At 41.4% G+C, this 24020-nt stretch overlaps 1 long non-coding RNA gene across 2 annotated transcripts in view; it reads right to left on the reverse strand.

Annotated features, from left to right (window-relative positions):
• LOC114680427 (uncharacterized) overlaps positions 1–20322 on the reverse strand; it is an 88696-nt gene extending 68374 nt beyond the window's left edge. For both annotated transcript variants that reach the window (XR_013412090.1, XR_013412096.1), the window contains exons 1-2: positions 20199–20322; positions 19432–19512 (exon numbers count right to left, since the gene is read on the reverse strand). This is a non-coding gene — a long non-coding RNA (uncharacterized LOC114680427). The remainder of the gene's footprint in view (positions 1–19431; positions 19513–20198) is intronic.
• Positions 20323–24020: the final 3698 nt, after the last annotated feature.

A 24020-nucleotide genomic window follows, 5' to 3' on the forward strand; every position in this document is an offset into this window, starting at 1 on the left:
GGATCACAACCCGCCCACGTGAATAGGTTACAGATGTGCACCGGGAGATACTGTTCTCTTAGTCTGCAGAGCAGGGACACGGGGCCTGGAGTAGCCAGAGAGCTCTGCAGTGGAATCAATCTCTCCCAAACCTTCTCAGAAAGTCCCCCTAAAGAAGCAAGATCTGATGCTGCTTGCCCAGTGAAAAACTTGGCAAAGCATCAAGTAGAAGAATGAAGGGTATATAAGAGATGAATCTGTGAATTCTCTGGATTTTATATAGATTTCTCCCAAATAATTCTCCATAGAGCTTTATTATTTTTCTATCCTGTGGTCCTAGGGGCCAATTAAATTGGCCATCAAATCTTATTGTAAAAAAAAATTCACCTGAAAGGATGTCACCCGGGGAAGCACATACCCTTGAAAAGGAAGTGCTGAGTCTATTTCAAACCAAACTCAGGCAGGCTTCTGCCTTCCTGAGGTGAAGGCTGCGTGGATATTACCCAAGAAGTGAGAAATTAATTCTTTCTCATACTACTTATCGTTGAAGGCATAACCAACATACTTTTGAATTTTCCCAGGCATTCTTCTTCCCACTTTGCTTAATGGCACCATATGGTTTCATGTCAGAAAGAAGTGCCAGTTATCTCCTTTCTCTTTATCTGCTGCAGGGCAGTGTCCGGTAGCATTGTCTATCCAGGTAGAAAGCCTCAAGGAGACTCGGGCGGGGGTGTGCGTGGGAGACATTGCCTTTGGCAGGAAACCATGCTTCCTAGGTGCCCATGTACCTGGGCTTTCCACCATGGCCTTGACCAGGCCACTTGACATGGTCCTCGGAGAGATTCAGCTGGGAAACGTGGAAGTGCTGGTTGTTTAGGGTGAGCTACTTTGACACTCAAAGAGAAAAGAAGCACTGTAATTACCAAGAGCTGCTGTTGTGACTGGCTCACACTGAATGACCCCAGCTCACCCCCCAAACCCGGGAAGTTTCTCAGTTCTTTTGTGTGATAGGTTTTATCCTGTGTTTGAGTCAGAAGAAAATTCAGGCTCCAAAGAAAAGTTATAGCAGCTCCACCAGCTTGGCTTTGAGTGCAAAGCAGAAACTGTTTAAGATTTGCACCTCAAAGAAAGTACCAAGTATTTGTCCTGGTATCCTGTTGCTGGGTGTCAGGCTGAACAGAGAATGGGATGCTCAAGGTTTTTGTGTTTACCACCTCCTGGATTTTTTACGACAACTTTACATAGTCTTCCCCAGTTACTGAACTCATACAGATCAGAGCAAGGTCTCTTTGCTTCCAGTTTTCTCCTCCTTTACAACAGCAAACAGATTCTCCTGAGACTGGAAACATTTGTTTTCTCAGCCCACTAACTCCAACTACAGTACATTTCCTCCTTATCATCAGTATTTAGTCTGTAATTATTCCAGTCTACTAACTCCCATAGAGGTTGGGGAGAGCCGTGGCTAAATTGCATAAATCACTGATTTTGGGTCCTTCATTGTCACTAATAAACTCAGGACATGGCAGTTACTAGAGGCCCAGTGCCTCAAATTCAGCGTACATTTATGCTTACAACCTGGGGAAGGAAAAAGAAGCTGCTGACAAGGACCTGCCATGAAGGTCAGAGGTTGCATTTAACTGCATTGTGATTGCAGAGTCGATTTGTTCTCTTGTCCGAACTTGTTAATAACAGGCTAATTTGGTTAAGTTATGAGAATGGCATCTAAAACAGTACATAAATGAAATTCTAATCAAGTCCAAACCCACCCATTCCCGAAGCTTCAGACCACTATATCTCAAGCTACTGTGATGTTTGACTCTACCGGGAATGGAAGGTAATTAACCTAAAATATAATTACTAAAAACATCCCATCCTGAAATATTTTCACTTAACCTCACATACCAGAGGTATCTTCCATTGAATGGCCAGTGAACATCAGCAAATGGGGGTGGCGTAGGTGATAGGGGAAGACCTTCGGAGTATGTCCTCAGTCTCAACCAGAAATCACACTGGTTTGCAAACCTGCACTAATTTCTAGGGCTGGCTAAACTGTCTAATTAGATGTGCACATGTAGGCGCACTGGAGGGAGCAGTCATCTTCCTCACCAGCTAGTCAAGTCCCCAAAATTACACCAAAGTTCTGGAAATACAGAGAACAAAAATATCAAGAGCTGCATAACCCCACTGATGTTCTAGAATTATTTATCATTCAGAAAACTCTGCATTTCTCATTTCTCTTCTGTGTCTTAAGTGGACCCATGCATTACAAATCTAGTTGCTGTGGATGGTAAGAAATGGTGTGTAGCAACCGAGGATGGGGCTGTGACTTGGCTTTGAGTGGGTAATCCACCTTAGGAAAAAGCTGGCCTATGGTGCCCCTGCAGGGCTCCATGGAAGTAATTTACATGTGCTCTTTAGAAGTGCCCCGCTCTTCCTAGCCCTTGGGGATGTCACAGATGGCAAACAAGGAAGGCTCACTGAACCCCAACATCTGGTCAAAAGTTTCCACCTGAAGAAGGAGAGTTAAATCCCTTATTTGAGTGGTTACATACCATTCCTGGATCCTCCATCCCCTCTGCTTCAACAACAATTATCTTGAAGTTTTAGACAGATTTTGAAAACATTTGAAACTCAAGAGTAGCTGTCTCAGGATAACATACTTCTTAACACAGAGATTTACATATTGGAAGAAAGTCAATAAGAGAAGCAACTTTGGGGGAGGAGGAAAGGAAATTTAATGAAGAGAAAAGGAGGTAGGTGACTAAATAGTTCAAGTCAGACTTGTATTTTATTTCCTATCCTGTACCATTTCTAAACTAATATTTTTATACTTTGGGTCTATCAATAAGAACTGGTTAAAAAAAAATAAGGAGGGAGGGAGCCTTAAATAAATGGTAACACTAATAGAGACCCAGGGACAGAGCCTTCTCTGAAATGCACAGCTTGCTGCTCCACATATAGTATCTTGAAAAATCTTTACTGCCTTCAAAGATACAGCCCTTGGCACCCAGCACTATGCCTCCAAGTTTAGAATGTGGACCTCCATATTTATGTTCCCCAGATGGTGGAATTTATAAATGCACCATGGGGTGCTATTGAAATTAATAATTTAATTCATTTCAGTGATTGTGCCTTGATTGCTAGTCATTATGGCAATAGCAGTTAGCAGAGTCTCCCAGTACTGGGATGTAGCTGAAGGGTAATATCAGGGAGAGCAATTCCTCTGTCATCTGATTTCAAATGCAGTCAATCCCTTCTGAATGGGGAATAGCCAAAAGTTTCTGGAATGAAAATGAAGGCGGCATCAACATAGATGAAGGTGGCTTCAATTTATGTGATTTCAAAAGTTTGAAATCAATCCTCTAAGGAACACTGGAATGATTTGTGATTGTTTTCGCTTGTAGAAGAAAAAGATAAGAGGAAACCCAATCACCACCTCCAAATACACAAATCTTTCACTCTGTGTCTGTGAAGAATCTGTATCCAAATAATTGAAAATTAACTCCACTTTTATTTTATATTCCCACTTGTCTGCTTATCAAGGGAATACACTGGCAGCTGGACTAAATGACTTTTAAGTCCCTTCCAGAGATTCTCAGAGATTCCCTCAGCCTATGACTGGGGGGACAGAGGGGAAGTAGTGACTGTGCATTTTCTCAAGGGAAGAATTTGCTTCTCTCAGCCTAATGATCTGGAAGCCCAAATGTGCAAGAGGGAAAATTATTGGGCACTGGCACACATAAGTATGGTCAATGTGAAAGAACCTGCTGGAATTTTTAACTCAGGAGGCTGTAACTGCCTTGGATTTACACAGTGCCTTTTCTTCTCTATGAAGCCTATACCATTTTTCATATTTCCCTCATAATCCTCAAACTTTTTGTTTATCACAGAAGGCCTGATTTATAGATTCTCAATCGATAGCTAAAGAAACTAATATATGAATAGTAAAATAATCCAAAAGAAGTTAGAAGTAGTTTCCTTTCCCCTGACTCCCAGGCCTTTGCTCCATCCACTAGCTTTCCCGTTTGGGATACACCATTTCAATCAACTCCCACAGCCCGAATGAGCAAGAAAAGAATCAGAATGCTTTCCCACATTATTATGGACTGAATGTTTGTGACCACCCCTCACTCCTGCTTAAATTTATATGTTGAAGGCCTAACTCCTAGCATGGCTGTATTGAAGATGGGGCCTCTGAGAAAGTAATTAAGATTAAATAAGGTCATAAAGGCACAACCCCAATCTGATAGAATTAGTATCTTTATTATAAGAGACATGACATTTCTCTTTCTCTCTCTCTTTCTCTCTCTCCTTCCCTCTCTCTCTATGTCTTTTTCTTTGCCATGTGAGGAAGAGCACCCTCACCAAAAAACAATCCTGCAAGACATTTCATCTTGGACTTCTAACGTCTAGAACAATCAGTTGAGCCACCCAATTTATGGCATTTTTGTTATGGCAGCCTGAGCAAATTAATACAGATTTTAACATCAGAAGTGGGGTAATACTGTAACAAATACCTGAAAATGTATGTGGAAGTGGCTTTGGGCCTGGGTGATGGGAAAAGGCTAGAAGAGTTTTGAGGTACATGCTAGAATCAACCTAGATTGCCTTGAAGGGACTTTTGGTAGAAATACGAAAGTTAAAGGCAATTCTGGTATGGGCTCAGTAAGAAAAGACAGGAGGTGCAGAGAAAGCCTCTATCATCTTATGGAATATGTATATCATCATGAACAGACCATTAGAAACATGGATGTTAAAGGTCATTCTGGTATGGTTTTTGATGAAAATGAAGAGCAGGTTATTGAAAACTAGAAGAAATGTGATCCTTGTTATAAGGTGGCAAAGAACTTGGCTGAATTGTGTTCTAATGTTTTGTGGAAAATAAAACTTGCCAGCAACAAAATTAAATATTTAGCTGAGGATATTTCCAAGCAAAGTGTTGAAGGAGCAGCTTGGGTTTTCCTTATCACTTATAGTAAAATGTGAGAGAAGAAAGAAAAATTGAAGGAATTGTTAAGCAAAAAATGAACCAGAATTTGAAGATTTGGAAAATTCTTAGCTTATCTACATTGAAAAAAATATAAGGAGAAAGCTTTTTCTGAAGAGAACACTAGAAGTGTGACTGAACAATTGTTTAATAAGAGATTAGTATGGGTGTAAACCACGAATTCAATCAGCCACCTCAGCAAACCCAGGAATAGAGATGGGATTATACCAGCAGAAACTCTGCCAGCTGGACTAAAAGATTAAAGAGGATGGAAAAAATGGTAGGAGATGAAAGAAACTGCCAGACTTCTGGGATTCTACAGGGCTGGACAATAGAGTTATCTGGCCAATAATATGCTTTATTCTTCAAGAAAAGGAAAGAATGATCCCAAAGGCAATTCAGAGATCATCAGGGCTGACACTTCCAGCATAGGCCCAGTGGGGCCTCTTCAGTTTTGGGGAACCAGGTTGCCACTGTCAAGAGCCTGGTCTGGTGCTATGAGGTGCAAGGCCATAGTCTGGTGCTATGAGGGCGAGGCTGCCCCCATGGAGCTAAAGGGTACCCTATAATTATGTTGGGTGATGCTGTTGCCCCAATGGACCTAAAGGGTTGAGCATTGAACCAAAGACTGTTCCTAAGCCTTAATAGCTAATGAAATTTGCCTTGCTAGGTTGTCAACTTACTTGGGAGCCATCACCCCTTTCTTCTTTCTGATTTCTTCCTTTTGGGATAGGAATGTCTATTCTGTGCTGTTCCACCATTGTATTATGGAAGCACATAATTCATCTGGCTTCACAGGCTCAGAACTGGATAGAAATTTTGACTCAGGATGAATCATACCTTGAATCTCACTCATCTGATCTAGATAAATTTTAGATAAGACTTTGGACTAGAATCAGTGCTGGAATGGGTTAAGACTTTTAGGGCTGCTGGGATGGAATGAATGTATTTTGCATGTGAGAAGGACATGAATTTGGGTGGGGCCAGAGAGGAAATTTTGTGAACTGAATGTTTCTGTCCCTCCCAAATTCGTATGTTGAAGCCGTAACCCCCAGTGTGGCTGTATTTGGAGATGAGACATTTAAGGAAGTAATTAAGGTTAAATGAAATCTTAAGGGTGGAGTCCTGATCCAATAAGATTAGGGTTCTTATAAGACCATATACCAGAGAGCAACATCCTTACACATGCATGCACACAAACAAATCCACCCCAATGAAAGGCCAGGTGAGGACATAGGGAAAAAGAAGCTATCTCCAAGCCAGGAAGAGAGCCCTGACCAGAAACTGAGTCAGCCAGAACCTTAATCTTGCACTTCCAGCCTCCAGAACTGTGAGAACATAAGTCTCTATTGTTTAGGCCTCCCAGTTTATGGTATTTTGTTATAGCAGCCAGAGCTGACTGAAACACACACCCTTCCCATCAGTACTAATCCTGCACAAGCCTCTACGCTCAGATTCTGCTACCACTGCAGAGAGTGAAAGGGACAGTTTGGAAACAGAGGTGGAGCCAAGACACATACAGTCACTCCTAACCAGAGGGCTGGGACTTGGCAGCCACATAAAGACCAGACCACTTGTCTCTTTTGCTTCACTCTCCAGTCTAGTGTGGATCAAGGAGCTCTCAGGGTGGAACCAGGATAAAGAAGCGTTAACTACCTTTTTGTTCCAATCTGGTTTCAAGGAAAACTTTAAAAAGACTGTGGATTTGGAAGAGTGGCAACAAAAATGTGCCCTATTCTTGTGTTTTAGGGGCTTCACAGTAAATGTCCCTGATGAGCTAAGTACATGGTAGTTACAAGAGAGATGCCTTCAGTCATTGTGCTAAGTGATTAGGGTGAACACCCTATGAAAGAAATGACCAGGATTCCCTCTTAATCCCTCTAAGTACCTCACCTCTTGTTTTCCTGGCAGTTTGTACTTCTGGAGTAGTGCTTCTCACACTCGCCTCTCTGTGTAGTCTGCAGGCTCTGAGAAAGTGTTCCCCACTCACCTTCAGTGCTATCCCCATGACACCAGCATGGGGGATTCACATGGAGAAGAGGCTCACTAAATGTTACTAAATTATATTCGTCTGATTGGTGAAAGTAAGAGATATTGCCACTTTGGGAGGCCCAGACGGGCGGATCACGAGGTCAGGAGATCGAGACCATCCTGGCTAACACGGTGAAACCCCGTCTCTACTAAAAAATACAAAAAACTAGCCGGGCGAGGTGGTGGGCGCCTGTAGTCCCAGCTACTTGGGAGGCTGAGGCAGGAGAATGGCGTAAACCCGGGAGGCGGAGCTTGCAGTGAGCTGAGATCGCACCACTGCACTCCAGCCTGGGCAACAGAGCCAGATCCCGTCTCAAAAAAAAAAAAAAAAAAGAGAGATCTCTAGAACTGGATAGAACTTGTTCATCAAAAAAAAGAGGCATGAAGAGCCAAATCTCCCTAAGATATTTCAGTGGTCCCAGACCCTTTCCTATGTGACAAGAGAGTGACGTTCAGGTGGCATTTTTCTCAGAAATGCAGGGTCTCCTCTACTGTCAACATCGAGGGTCTTGCGGGATGGGTGGGGACTTTGAGCCATTGCTTTTTCCCTCTTCTTCTTTGCTCTCATACAGTTGTTATTGTTGCTGCTGGCGTTTCACAAATCATCACTTATTCTTGAAAATGCCTTCCTGTGGGCCAGCAAAATATGTAGCAGAGAGAGCCTTGGACTAAAAGTTAAGTGAATTAGGTCTTAATCCCAGTACTTTCCCAAACTCTCTGTGTGAACTTGGGCAGATCTTTAGATGCCCTTGGTCCCAGCTTCCTCTTTAAGGGTGGCATGATGGAAGGGGAGTGGATTTGGGGATAGAACAAACATGAGTTTAAATGCCAGACTTTCCTGTTATAAGGTATGTGGCCCTAGGCAAGTGACTTCACTCTCTTAGCCTCAATTTCTTCATTTCTACATGAAGATAATACATGTCCTACTATATAGTGTTGATAAGAGCTTTAAATATGTTCTTGTATGCCAAACACTTCGCAGAACACCTGGCACAAAGCAGGCATCCAAATATGCTATTTGCTTCACTCTTCCATAAAATGGGGCTTAATCCTCTGCTCTTCACACAGTTGTTTAAAGGATCAAATGAGATTGTAGGTGATAGAGATCCCTGAAAACTGCAAAATACTACACACTTGTAAAGTAGTCACATGGGATTAAGAGAAATAGAACATAAATGACTAGCTTCTCTTGGATTATCCTCCAATATCCAAAGAAAATTGCCCAATATTTTCAAAGTATTTAAAAAACAATTTTAAAGAAGGAAACGAACATGAATTGCTTTATAATAGAAGCCATGGTGGGGGTTGGGGGAAGGAGGAAATGAAACTTCAAGTGTAGTAGGCTATGAGCTGATGATAGAAATGGCTCTGATTCATACCTATGTCCTGGTCCATCAGCAAAGTTTCATTCAAGCCCAAACTAAAAGTATCAGAAGAAAAGGACTGGTCCAATTACCATTTTGGTCTGTCTTTGGTATTTCAGGTTCGCTGGAAAATCTGAAGATGGATAAAGTCTAAGTGTTTTTATCGTGGCCTCGTGCTGAGTGTACCTGGCATATCAGAACACCTTGGTCATCCTGTATTTGTAGGACAGCACTTTCCAAACTGGTGCATGGAATGCTATTCCACACAATGTTACAGGGCTCTGCAGTCCAGTAAGTTCAGCAAAATCTTTATTCTACTCTCAGACAGTCACAGGTCATATGCATAAAGTAAAGGTCCTGAGAAGTCCTATAGACAGGTATATTTGTATAACCCAGAATTTTCCAAACTAATTAGACTGCAAGACTTTCCCCCTTCCTTCAGTCTACAAAGTCGTAATTAATATCAGTTAGAACAACATTCTCTAGAAACACAAATACAAGAAAAGGTTTGTCTGCCCACCAGGGACCCTGTTCTACTGTGCTGGGACCACAGTCCATATGCAGCAGAGCATGGTTGGAAGGCAACATCAGCTTCAGGACCTTTGCTAGATAATTATGCTTATTCCTCCATCAATGTGGTGAACTTGGGATGCCACTTTGAGGAGCAGAGATCATAAATGCCGTTTCAGTGTAGCAAATATTCACCACCATGAGCCCCTGCAGAGGGTCTTGGGCAAAGGAGCCCTATATAACCTCATACAGTACCAGAGCACATTCTTTTCCTGGGTTTAGACATCATGATTCCCCATAACAATGGGAGGCTGAGGAGGGGGAGGAAACAAAGGTACTTCCCTCATTCCAGAATGAAACAACAAATGCATCGAAAATCAATTCAAATCACTTGTTCTCCCTCCCCTTCTCAAAACCATTCCAGATCAAAATGTTGGTAAGCTTGCCATTGAGAGAAATCTGGCATCTTCAAGGTGGTTACACAGTTTTCTGAATTCACTCTAAACATGGTTCTAGCTTAAAGAGCAAAAACTTAAATTGAGCAGGAAAAAATCACACAGGATAACTGGGCACATGTTTTACATCCTCTTTTCCCAGCACCCTGCAGGAGCAGGCACACACACACACACACACACACACACGCACACACACACTTATTCTTCTATTTATTTTCCTCCACTATTCATATTCATTGGCATCATCCTTTCCTCCCAGTGATGATCTACTCCATTGTCTTTTCGCCGCATAATTCAATTCAAGACAATTGTTTCTTATCCACTGTGTGCCAGGCACTGAGCTTAGAGTCATCCGTTCTCGGAGTCATCTTGGAGCAGAGTCATCTTGGATACCGCCCCCTTCTACACAGTGTCTAACTGATCACAAACTCCTATCAATGCCACTGCCTCTGGTCACAAACTCCTATCAATTCTGCCTCTGAAATTTCACCCAAATATTACCAGATCTCTTTCCTTACTACCCTCTCCTTATTTCTCACCCAGAAAATTGTAGCAGCCCAATGTGTCTCCTTGTCTTCAGCATCTATCCATTTCCAAACTAGGTCAGACATAAATCTGATCACGAACTCATCATGCAAAGATCTTCAATGGCTCTGCATTTTCTATGGAAAATAATCCCAACTTTAGACAGTGGTCTAAGGGGTCCTTCAGAGCCTAGCCCCCAGTTACCTATAAAATTCCAAGTTTCCAGGACTCCTGCCTTCTTCTTTTCCCATTTCATACCTCCCCTAACAGTAATGCCAGGTCTAATTCTTCACTGTAACATTAGTACACAACCAGGACTGGCACATTCAGGTACTCACCAAATCTATGTCCAGTGATATGTGGCACAGATAGATGGATGGATAGATGGAAAAGATGTTTCCTATTTCAGCAGCAATAGAGAAGTAAGTGTATGCTTTCCTACTGCTGCTGAAACAAATTACCACAAACTATGTGGTTTAAAACAATACAAAGTTATGATATTATAGTTTTGGAAGCCAGACATCCAAAATGAGGCAGCCGGGTTGTGTTGCTTCTGAAGGCTCCAGGGAAGAATCTGTTTGTCTTTCCCAGTTTCTAGAGGCTGCCTGCATTTGTTGGCTTATGGTGCCCTCCATCTTTAAATGCATCACTCCAACCTCTGCTTCCATAGTCTCACATCCTTCCTCCCTCTGCATCTCTGAATTTGACACTCCTGCATCTCTCTTATAAGGATCCTTGTGATTGCATCATTGGGCCTGCCAAGATAATCCAAGATGCTCTCCCTATCTGTCGATCATTATTCATATCTGCCAAGTCCCTCTTGCCATTATTCACAATTATGTGGAGCCATTTTTCAGCCTTTCACAGTGAAAAGTACATTTTTTAAGAGAGTTTATGATGGGTGTCGCATAAACTGCCAGGAGAAGTCATAAACAGGTGAGCCTGAAGTCTGCCTAGAAAGGCAAAGAAAAGCATTACAGATGGAATGGTTTCCAAGCTGAGTTTGAAGAACAGACAGGTGTTCTAACTGGACAAAGGGAAGCAGCCCATCCAACTGGAGGCACAGGACACGGCACAACAAAAAGTAAAGAGGCTTGGAGGTGGGGGCAGCAGGTGGGCATGACCGAAGCACAAGGTTCAAATATTGGAGGTGGAGGGCAGGATCTTACATGCCAAGCTGATGAATTTAGAGTTTAATCTGGAGTCTGCATGGAATCATCAACAAAGCAATCAGGGATATGTCATACTGTGTTCTAGAACAGCATCATCCATTAGACGTTTCTTTTTTTTTTTTTTTTTTTTTTTTTTTTTTTGAGACGGAGTCTCGCTTTGTCGCCCAGGCTGGAGTGCAGTGGCCGGATCTCAGCTCACTGCAAGCTCCGCCTCCCGGGTTTACGCCATTCTCCTGCCTCAGCCTCCCGAGTAGCTGGGACTACAGGCGCCCACCACCTCGCCCGGCTAGTTTTTTGTATTTTTAGTAGAGACGGGGTTTCACCGTGTTAGCCAGGATGGTCTCGATCTCCTGACCTCGTGATCCAATGAATGAAAAGTCCCCTATCTGCACTGTTCACTTAGCCACATGGGCTACTGAGTACTCAATGTGTGGCTAGGGTAACTAAGAAACTGAATTTTAAATTTTATTTAATTTTAATAAATTTAAATTTAAATAGGTGTAGACAGCTAGTGGCTACTGTACTAGATAATGCTATTCCAGACATATCATCTGGAGAGTGAATTGGAGGTAATTTGGAGGTGCAGGAGACTGAAGGCAGGATTCCAGAAAGCATCTGCCCAGATGAAAAGTGATCACAACCTGAACCAAAACAGGAGCAACAGTAATCATGTTTGGTGGAAACATTAGAAGGAAATGTCTAATATAGGATTGGGGGATTTGGTTGATTGGGTCTAGGCATAGTCAGGACTTGGCTGCATCTCTGTTTCTCACTTGGGTGGCCAAACGATGCTATTTACCAAGCAAAAGGTGCAGAGTTAAAGGTAAGATGAAAATCTTAATTTGTTAACAAACCTAATTTTTAGATACCTATTAGTAAAGACATTCCAAAATACCTATGTGTCGAGTCCATGAGAGGGAGATCTGGAATGACGAAGTGGGTTTGGAAACTATCAGCAGACAGGTGATGGCTAAATCCCAGGGCATAGCTCATTTTGTCCAGGAGGAGTAAAGAGCATGGAAAAGCCAAGGCCAAAAGACAGAACCACGAGAAGCACCTGCATTTAAAAAAACAGCAAGAGCTGGGAAGCATAAATTAATGAGCTACAAAGAAAGATGCAAGAGAAGGGGTTGTGGGCTCCCAAAGAGGGAACAGACTCCAAAGGAAATTGTCGATTTCCCTTAGGGAGGTCAAATGTGACAACGACTGACAAGCTGCATGGGATTTGAAATGGCAGGACAGTTTCAGTAGTGTTGGGGGTGTGGATGGGGCAGTGGAATCCAGAGGATTTATGGGTGATTGGAGGAAGAAAGTGGGGCACCATCACAGATCCTTCGTGTTAACTCTGGTCTCTGTGAGTTTGACTGTCAAGAGAGAAAGAGGAGCAGAGCAGGAAAGAAAGACGAACATGAGAGTAAAAAGACAGGTAAAACTTGCACCCATTTACAAGCTGCGGGAAAGAAGACCAAAGTGTGGGGGAAGCTACAAATGCAGGAGAAAGAGGGAAGGGACATAGAGGTGCTGACAGCTATCCAGACCAAGCAATTTTGTACTTTAGCTTTCCGTAAAATAAAAGAAAATAGAAAAACATATATCTAGATTCCATTTTTTTAAATCCCCATTTAAAAAGTAATTGTATGTGCACAAATAGCACAGTCTGTTGTCAAATGTAAGCAATAGCATAGATATTTATCAGTATGCTTTCCCTACCAGGCCATTTTGGGAGTACACATTTAATCAAAGTATGTCTGGTATTTCTATCAAAATCTCTGCCAGGGAATGACTGATGGAGCATTCAGAACCCCTGAGAATCAGCCCCTTGCCACTGGCTGAGCAGAGGACAGAAAGGCCTTCTTTCCAGATGGCTTCAGAGGAAAGTTTATACAGAGCAAAGCTACAAGAAGATAAGATCAGTACACTTTGCCCCCTCAGGTTCCCCATTGTTCCACCCCCTGCTCCCCTAAGACACATAACAGTAAACCCTACTGTTGCATGAGAGTGGGACATCACGGTTTCCACCTGGGCTCATCTTCCCTTTAACTCAGAGGAGGCCAGCTGGCTTAGAGTAGTTCCTCAGAAGAGGCCTCAGGGAGGGTCAGAGGGACTGAAAGGGAAAATGAGGGAGCAGGAGGGAGCAAGAAAGACGAAGATGGAAATCCACAACCCAATGAGTTGTGGGAGGGAATGTCAAAGTAAACCAAAATTTATGTTACCCATTTTAGATTTTGGCCTTGGGAGTATCAAGGACACACAGAGAGTTAGATGATGTACTATGGGAAGGGTGACTCTAGGCCAGCACCTTGCAAGCTCTTGGAGAAAGAGGAGGAGTAAGGGTGAAGGGGAGAAGAGGGCAGAGGAGAGAGAGAAGGTGGGAGGAGGTGGCAGAGAAGGCCAATACAACTGTGTTTTGCTATTCTCTCAATTCTTCACATATCCCCCCATCATCAGCCCACATTCCCAGTCCAATGCCGGGTTTGAAAATCTGTTAAATGTTTATGTGACTCTCATGGAAGCTTTCCTTCTCTTTATTGGCACTCAAAATGGTGGCAGCCTGGCCCTGTTTATTCATTAATGCCTCTAAGTCAATACTGAAGAAGTCAGAGGACTAGCAAATGGCAAAGCCAACAGCTCTTTCCTATGTCTTCAAGGAAGGACGAATGTTCAAGACAGTCCATATTCCTTTCTGTCACAAGCTAAAAATACAGAAGAAAAAAAATGAACTTCCAACTAGTAGAGAAATTTTAAAGGTAACTTGTCATTTTCAGATCAGGAAAGTATGGCCCAGAAATGCTAAATGAATTGACCAAAGAAACAGACTAGAGCCGAGGTCCCCAGATCCATATTTAATTCCCTTTCCACTGACTCAGAGGTTTTCAAACTGTTTCCTGGAGGTATTGTGGAGAAGGGGACAGCCAGGAGGAAGCCCAGTCAAATAGGCAGACTGCTTTCATAACAGTCAACCATGGTAATTCCCTTTCATCTGACAAATACACACACACATACTCACATACACACACATGCACACACATGCATGCACACACACACATGGCTTTCACATAATATTTCATTTGAAGAAATTTTGTTACTAAAACTAAGTTTTAAAAAACACTGTTGCTATTCTTATGTTTTATGTACAACAAGACCTCAGGCCCTGCTCTATAAACTCATTGTCAAATACACAGGCTTGTTTCAATATGAGTATGATTGATGACTGATGAGGAGCCTGAGTGAATAACAAGAGTGAGAATTAATTCAGGACGATACTATATGACAAGCAGACCATCACTAGGAAGTGTATGACAATAGTTGCATACACTTTTGCAAGCACTGAAATCCCCCAAAGAGCTTGTTAAAACACAGACTGTTGGATCTCACACTAGAGTTTCTGTTTCAGAAAGTGTGGGGTGGTGCCCAAAATTTGCGTTTCTAACAAGTCCCTAGAGGCTGCTGATGCTGCTGGTTCGGGACCACACTTTGAGGACCAACGGTACAAAGTACAGACTGCTGAATGGAGTTAGTTCTATCACGAGGTCCTCATGATGCTTCAAACTGAACTTTCAGGGTAAAAGAAGGACTCTTTTTAGAGGCAATATTATTCAACCAGTGAAAATAGTACCTGGGAACTTTGTAAGACATGAAAAGGTATTTATAAGATTGAATAAAAAATATGACTTCAATGAGAAAATGTAATAGGAGGAAAAGTGAAATGTGCTAATTATTTTCTCTGCTGTATAAAATAGGCATTGACCTCTAGATTTTGTGCAGGTATGGTGGTTGGTGGTTAGGGTAGAAATAAACGTGTATCCTAGTCACTCGTTCATATAAAAACCATTTATAAACATTGGAGTTTGGAGTAGAAATAAATCCCTATTTATATGCGTATGAGTATCACATGTACTCATTCTTTCCACAAATATTTACGAATTCCTACTATATAACAGGCACTAGGGGAAAGACACATGTTTGTTGCCTTTAGTCTGGTGGAGGAAACAGGAAGTGAGATAAGAGCTAAGAGAAGTGTATGGAAAATCCTACGAAGGGGGAACCATTTGGTTTGGTAGATACTGAGCTCTATTTGGAACGGTGTGTATTTGGGTTGTATGTGTCTGTAACTCATGAGGGAAACCTGGGTTGGAGATGTAGACTGGCCATCCCTATCCATTTATGGGTATAAATGATTTCTCCATGAAAACAGGTGTAGTGTGAGAAAAGGAACATTAGCATTTATGGATCAGGTAGAAGAGGAGTAGCCGGTAGAGAAGAGTGGGAGGCTGACTGTGGACTAATAGAAATGTAAATATAACATATACAATTAAGGGCATATTAATAGTTATGTTTTGAGCAATAATAACTTATTTACTTGAAATAATATGTCTTTAGTAATTTAGTCAATATGCCCTGTGAGAAAAAGCTAACATGCTAAATTACTCATAGCATGTCTTATACTTCCCGGTTAGAATCCAACCTCACTCTGTATTTTCATGTATCCTGGTGTCTTATGTAAGTAAACAAAAGATAATCCCTCACAGAAAACTGTAAAACCCTAATTAATAATTTTCCTAATAGTTTTATTCTTAGGGCCATTAGCTTTCAGTCATTTAGTCTTGAAATGCCATTGAAAATTACAAAGATAAAATACTACTCTACGCTAGAAATGAACAAACCATTGATACTACAACATGGATTAATCTTAAATGCATTTGCTAAGTGAAAGAAGACAGACCTAAAAGGCAAATACCACATGATTTCATTTATGTGACATTCTGGAAAAGACAAAACTTGCAGAAACAAAGAACAGATCAGTGACTTTCAGGGGTGAGGGGTGGAAATTTTAACTACAAAGCAATAGCACAAAGGACTGTTGAGAATGATAAAAGTGTTCTGTATCTTAATAACAGTGATGCTTACATGACTCTATACATTTGTCAAAACTATAAAACTCTGCACCTCAAAGAGTAAATTTTACTGTATGTAAATTTAAAAATAAATACAAGTCTTAAAATATAAATCTTTAATAGTTACCACTTCAAAGGATGCTATCGTTTGAATGTGTCCCCCAAAGTTCATGTGTTTGAAATACGATCCCCAATGCAACAGCATTGAGAAGCGGGACCTTTAAGAGGTGATGAGGGTGTGAGGGCTCTACCCTCTTGAATAGATTAATGTTGTTATCTCCAGAGTGGGTTTTCTATAAAAGCAAATTCAGCTCTCATTTGCTCTCTGTTGCACCGTCTCGTGCCCTTCCATCTTCTCCCCTGGGATAACACAGCAAGGAGGCCCTTACCAGATGCAGCCTCTCAATGTTAAACTTCCCAGGCTCTAGAACCATGAGCCAAATAAACTTCTGTTTATAAATTACCCAGTCTGTGGTATTCTGTTATAGTAATAGTAAAATGGACTAAGACAAAAGGATCTTATTTAAAATAAATCCAACTTGTCATTTTATGATCAAATCATCTACACACACACAACACACACACACACTCATTCCTCTTTGTAGAAATTCCATACAAAGTTATTTATTCGCTAGTAATCTTACTCCAGGGGAGTTTGGTTGACTTTCCCAAGACAGAATAGAAGGTAGCTGTTCAACTCTTTTTCCTGAGGTGCCTCAAATTTCTACTTGTTCATTAAGAGAATTCTCCAGAGACAGATGTATTACAGCACTTTGAGAACTATATTCACACCCACTGCTGAAGAGTGAAAAGAGATAGCTCAAGGTTCCACTCTGTGAAACAATTTAGTGGCTAAATGTGTTACTTAGGAACTAAATCCAAGCAGGTACTTAAAAAGAAGCAATTAAACATGGTGACAAATACTTCCCAGAGTATATGGGTATTTAGACTTCTGCTTAAGTCTCCCATCCCTGCATCAGTGCACACATTACACTTCAAGTACACATCTCTTTATACACTCTATTACCTCATGGCCATTACTTGCGGTTGATGAATGCTGGTGTTCACAGAACAGCGTGCTGATGCATTTTTTCCTGCCATTGTATGTAACATGTTTTCTAATTCTTTTGCTCTATTCAGCATTTGACCCCAACGATGGGGGATTATGGTATTAACTCTCTACCCAGCACACATTCTTTACAGACTCTCACTAAATACTGTAAGCCTGCTGCAGAGAGGAATAAAAGTGAAAGCATACCGTCTGGTCTTAAGCTGAGCACACAGAGGGTCGTGATCCAATTGGAAGGGAAGCAGAATTTTTAAAAAGAAAGAGGTTTGACCAAATTTTAATCCATGTCATTTTCATTTCTCTTACCCTGTGGATTTGGGTGATTTTATTTACACTGTCAGCTTGAGCCTAGGGATTGGAAATCAGGCTTTTATGGAGATTATTAAAAGTACATACAGTACACTAAAGGTTGGGCTAACTCTGATATATGCTGCTAAAAATATGAATGTGAATGCCCTGGCATTAGAAGCCACGGGCGTACATTTCATCCTCCTTAGAAGGTTATTCTTGGGAGCTGGCCCTGCTGCAATGGTAATGAGATGCAGGCTGTCAGGATATTTCTAATAGGTAGCAAATGACCAGGGATGGAGGTGAATCAGCATTACTCAGATGAGAAGGTAGCTCTTTATACCATTAATTCCAATCCAAAGTAATTCCACCATCCTTCTCCCAAAAGAGAGGGCACTGTAAATGTGGGGGAGGGGAAGAGCAGAGAACTAAAGCTCCAAGGATTTATTGATGGGTTGGACACGCTGCAATGTCATCCAAGTTTCTAGGATGAGTTTCGTTGGGTCTGAGCTTCTCAGATGCATCACCAGTAACTTTCAGTTAGGTAATGTCATATAGGCTTAGGTTACAAAGATAACGCTCTGCACCTCAGTCAGAATGTTGAAGATCTCAATGGATAAAAATGAAATGGTTTATCAGATCTCAAAATACTAGGAGCATTCAATCTTTAATGAGGTAGATTTAGGATCTCAAAGATGTGAAAGTACTATTTTACAAAGCAGTTGACTATGAGGGCCTTGTGTCCTTGCAAGGTTATGTATTATGACCATCAAAATAGCCTTAAACAGGTTTTAGGAGATGCATGGATAACAGCTCCATGATGGATCACTAAAATCCATGATGGATACCCCAAAAGACAAAATGGGGTATTTTAGGGACTTATTTCCAATTATTGGGGTCCAATGACATTCCCATGCCTACTTCATGGCCTCCTCAGGTGCCACAGATAGATCAAGAGTCACTGCTATGATGAAGCTTTGATATGTGTCAAATACCTAGAAATTGAGAGGAAGGTAGATGGCAGGAAATTCCAAATCTTTATTTCACCTGGAGCTCTCAAGTCTCAAGACCAGAACAATAATGTTCAGTTTAAGGACTGGGGCTGAGTGCAGTGGCTTATGCCTGTAATCCCAGCACTTTGGGAGGCCAAGGTGGGCAGATCACCTGAGGACAGCAGTTAGAGACAAGCCTGGCCAACATAGTGAAACCCCAACTCTACTAAAAGTACAAAAATGAGCCAGGCATGGTGGCACGTGCCTGTAATCCCAGCTACTAGGGAAGCTGAGGCACGAGAATCACTTGAGCCTGGGAGGCAGAGGTTGTAGTGAGCCCAAAATCACGCCACGGCACTCCAGCCTGGGTGACAGAGTGAGATTCTATCTCAAAAATAAAAAGAAAAAAAAAAAAGAAAAAGAAAAAAGACTGAGGTCCATGCCTCTTTGTCACCGCTTAGACCACTCACATGTAAAAATGTGCTACCCTGCCATACACCCAGGCCATGAAGAAGGGAACACAATGAAAGGTGGCCCTTCAGTGATTTCACTCTTTGAAGCCTTGGTTCTGAACCACTTGTCCTATCTCACTTATGTTTTACATCCTAACTTGTTTATCTTTTTGGCTTCAGAGCTGGGATTTATTTTCCTTTTACAGCTTTACTCACTCACTACCCTCTGAACCCTGCCAAAAACAAGCCACTCTCTGACTAGAATGTTTTCTTCTTAATCTCTGATCCTGACCCCTGCTCTGGCTGTACCACCTTCAGGCACACTGAGTAAACATCCCACCTGGCCCAGCCTTCCCCATGGGCTTCACCACAACAGCGTGCCCCTGGCCCCCGAGAATAGTTAGCTCACCAGGTGTACCCCAGCCCACAGGTATGATTTGTTTGAGGATACCAGTAAACTACCACCAGAAAGAAGTACAACGTGTCCTTTTTGTGTGATAGCACGCAAGTTTCTATGACTCTTGTCCTACTGCCCCAACCCTCCTTCATTACTATAAAAACATAAACATATACATTATGTTATTTTTTTTCAAATGAGGTTTCACATGTTTTACTTACTGAATTTGCACAACAGTTCTATGGATCAGAAACAGTAAATATGACAAGTGATTTGGCTCATGTTACAGCCAGTAAATTATAGAGCTTAACTCACCTGGTCAGTGCTTAATCTACTACCCGTGTTCCCTTGGGCTGAGCACCTCTGAAGGATAGGGATCAAATCCATATGGTCACTCTGCATGGAAATTAATAAATAATGTTGGTGAGATGATGAAGTTGATAATAATTATGAGAGTCATAAATATGCTTTTTATCTTCAATTGTAGAAATCAATTTCACTTTCCTGATTTTCATACCTATATGCCTTTGCACACATTTCTTCCTGTACTTAGGAAGGCTTCCATTTGCCCTGTTTGCCTAGAAAATCCCTCTTCATCCTTTAGAAGCTGATACATACATTACCTCCTCTGCAAGGCCTTTACCTATCACTGCCCACCCCCAACTTCCAAACAGCTAGTTGTGTCATATGTTAATGGTGTCACATTTAGGAAGTAATTATTTCATTATTTGTTTATGTATGTTTCTCTCACCAGATTATGGACAAGGCCAGGAATAGTGTCTTATTCTTTTTTCCATTCTAAGATCTGCCATGGTGCATGACACATTACAGAAACTCAAAAAGGTTTTTTTGAACCAAATGTGAAGATGATGATGGTGATGGTGATGATGGGGTAGGGGGACAATTTCACTCCTTCCAAGAGAAAGAGCTTTCCCAGCTTTTAGAACCAGTCTTTAGTTTAGAACAGTATATTAGTCACGGAAATCAATGCAGGCCACTATCAAATACAACTTCCAAAGTATTATACCTCCAGACAAGGTTATTTCTTACTCATGAAGATATGGTGTGGGTTAGATAGATACCTTCACTGGGTGGCCCTCCTCCAAGTGACAGCTCTGAAATCTGGGAACCTTCCATTACGCGGCTCTCCCATTTTCACATCCTTTGCCTCCAGCTGTTCAGATGGGAGAAAATATAGAGAAGACACACCAAGTTTAAAATGCTTGTTCTACAAGTGACAGTCATTGTTTCTTCTCACATTCCATTGGCCCATGTAACTGCAGGGTCGCCTGGAAGAGGTAATCTTACTACGTGCCCAAGGAGAGACTAAAAAATGGTGAATGCTGAAAGTCTCTTGCCATGGGTTGCCCTTCTGAACACCAAATATTCATTTCCCACTTTCTCTCACAGAACACACTCACCCCACGCCAAGGGGAACACCCAAAGTCCCATTCGGTCACCACCTCCAGATCAATGTCCAGGATATCTGGGTGAGGCACCATCTTTCTTATTCATCAGTCTGACACGGCCCCTCTCAGTGCAGTGACCTTCATATGTAAAACATTAGTTATCTGTATTCCAGATCTCCACCATCATAAACCATATATAATGGTGGAAAAATGACGAGAAAACTGCAATAAATAGTACTATTTGTAATGGGAAATAAGAGACAAGACACATCATGGTCCTTGGCAATGCTGAAACCTTTCTGTGCCAACATGGGAAGCTCAGATACTCTGGGTGTGGTGGAGATGTGTGGACTTGACTCTGGGAAGGACTCCTGTATTTGTTCTTCTCCTTAGCCACGTGTGAAGTAGGCTCAGGGGAACTCATTTTCCTTCAGAGCAGTACAGTTCTAGAAGCCTGACATGTGCTTCGTCTGCAATGTGTTGGGAACTCAAAAGTTGTTTTAAGCCTGGACCAAGCAAAGGCCTTTTAAGTCCAGGCTCCTGATTTCATTGTAATACAATTATCAAAATCTTAGATGATGTAGATCTCTTCGCTTTTAGTCAGTTCCAAGTGCCAGTAACTATACCTAGAGTTACTTTCTAAACATTGTTATCAGATTTACCTTTTTTCCTTTGTGTCTTCACCTCTATGCCTTTTTTTCCCCAACGTAACTACCTAATTACGTTGAGGCTATAAGGGGGGAGGGATTGCATTGGGAGTTATACCTGATGTAAATGACGAGTTGATGGGTGCAGCACACCAACATGGCACAAGTATACATATGTAACAAACCTGCACGTTATGCACATGTACCCTACAACTTAAAGTATAATAATAATTTAAAAAAAAAAAAAAAAAGAAACAATAGGTGAGAAGACCACACGACTAATCTGATTTTCACCTCAAATGACTTCATTCAATTGAAAACTTTTGCTAGATATTTATCACTTAAAGTCATTTTTGGTGCCATATCTTACTGTTTGAGTCTAAGAGAAATTTATTTTTTCCAACCCTACGAGGCCAATATTCTATATTCTATTCTATTTCTGCTTGCAAACGCAATAATTATTTCCTGAGTCATCTCTTTCTTGTAACTTTCTTGTAATACACGAAAGAGATATTTCAACGTTAGCCAATACCACTATTAAAATTCTGTTTGCTAACCATTTCCCCTAAAGGTATATACCAGGCACATGGACTAACTTCTCATTTATAGCAGCAATAGTTGGATTTATCACTACATAACATGAATCTCCATCTTCCCATTTTCTGGTATTAGTTTCCTTCCTGCCAGATGCTGTATTACTAAACCAATGATAAATACTTGGGATCATGTAAAGGTCAAGGAATATGGTTTGGTTATGTCAATATCCCACTTCTGGTACCAATTTCTATACTACAGCAATAAATACCGGTTTCTGTAACAGCAGTCTCAGTGATTTCACACACAAGTTTATTTCTTCCTTATGTAGCTATCCAATGCAAGTCTAGAAGCTCTCCTTGGAGGCTCTCTTCCAAGCGATGACTCAGGAACTCAAACCAATGGCCTCTTAGCTGACTGTAGAAGAGGAAGGAAAACTGAAATATTCTTTAAGATGTTTTTAAGGGACATGACTAGAAGTGGCTTATATCCCTCTGTCCCAATTTTTTTGATCGGAACCCTGCCACATGGCCTCAAAAAAAACTGCAAAAGGAGAAAACGAAGTCTTCCTGTATACTCTGGAATAGGAAATGGGATTGGTGATTTTTATGGCTATCTGTGTTGTATTACAATATGTTATTCATTTACTTGACTCCTCGTTGATGACTGAACAAACTGAGATTATCTTTCTTATCTTTCTTCTCTCAGTCACCAACTAGATACTTCAAAAATAACATTTTTATATTAAAAACACAGGTTCTTCCTATTTTAAAATTACTTATGAGGATTTAATGCAAGTAAAATATTTCCCATTTAACAAATGAGACAAAATGGAAACATTGACAGGTTTCAAGGGACCCACTGTGAATTATCCAACGATCAGCAATATGGTAGTATGGCCAGGTAAGTTCGCCTGGCTCAGATAGTTGCCTAGGTGCCATGAAATAGAGTTTCTGGCTTCCCAAGGTCTGCCTATACTTGGTACGCATGGAACCAGAAGCTCCCAAATACTCCTGTGGCATGATATAATGGTACTGAGAGGCAGGAGGACATGTGAAAGCCTGGGATTAGAACAAATTGGCTACAGAGTGTAAAGATTCTACCTCCAGAGGCAAATGGCCAGGACCATGGGCAGGACTAAGGGCGAAATCTAAAAGACACAATAAAGGAGCCACTCATCTGTGACACCAGCCCAGGGACCCAGGCAACAGACCAAACCTGTCCTGCAGCAAGACTCAGAGACCTTGCAAAGACCAGCAAAGACTTGGAGGTAACAAGCAAACCCAAGGTCCCCTGTCCCCACCACCATGAGGGTACATCCACCTCCTCCCCTGAAGGCTATTTCTCTTTCTCTCAGTCTGCAACATTTGCATTCTTTCCAATTAGTACATTCATTCATTGACAAAAAGCCCAAGTTGCTTTTCTGGTTCTTCAGCTTCTCAGGCTTCTGGTCTGAATGGTCATTGTCTGGACAAACCAGGAGCTGGGAACCTACTAGCTGGGCCACCTGGCCTGGCAGAGGTGCCTTCAGGTGCTTATCTGCTCCCTTTAGATACTGGGTGTTTCACCAGAGCCATGGACAGACCAGAAGGTAAGGTGCCATGGTCACTTGGAACTTAGCAGCTTGCGGGAACACCTCGGGAGAGGATGCAAGTCTTCAAAAGATACTTTAAAAACAAATGCTTTCCAACATTCGGGCATCACATCCTATGGAGCATGAAGCATGTGGCAGGACAATTATGGTGGGCTTTCTGAAGTCATGGAAAAGACTAAAAATGGCCCGTTTCTCAGGACATAAGGAAAAATAGGCATTGAGCCAGTGGAAACCAAGAAGTAAGCCAAAAAGAAATGGAGGCATTTCTGCTTTTCCTTACTAGTTCCTTTCTACATTACAAACCAATTTTACTAGCATTTTGTCAGCCAGAGTCTTCTGTAAACAAGCACTTCCAATTTCTCAAGCCAATGAAAATGGAGATTCATAAAGATGTTTTAAGAATTGCAAGCCTGAAACGCCTTGGTGCATCATTAATACAAATTAAATATGATCTGCCTTTTTAAAAACTATTGCGTAATAATACTTATGAAAACTGATAATTAATATTTAGAATGTTTAGAACATCTACTTAAATATTTGACTTACGGGCCAGTTTTGCTATTGAATGTGCTAAGAATTGACTAACTAGCATCATAAAAATCCATGTACTGCAGAATTCAAAAAAGAAGATCACATGCCAAACCTGATAATTTATTAATTGTGTGAACTTCACCAGGTCCTTTAAACTCTCTGTGCCTTATTTTTCTCATTTATAAATGA

The sequence above is a fragment of the Macaca mulatta genome, chromosome 1, assembly GCF_049350105.2.
Source record: "Macaca mulatta isolate MMU2019108-1 chromosome 1, T2T-MMU8v2.0, whole genome shotgun sequence".
NCBI lineage: Eukaryota > Metazoa > Chordata > Mammalia > Primates > Cercopithecidae > Macaca > Macaca mulatta.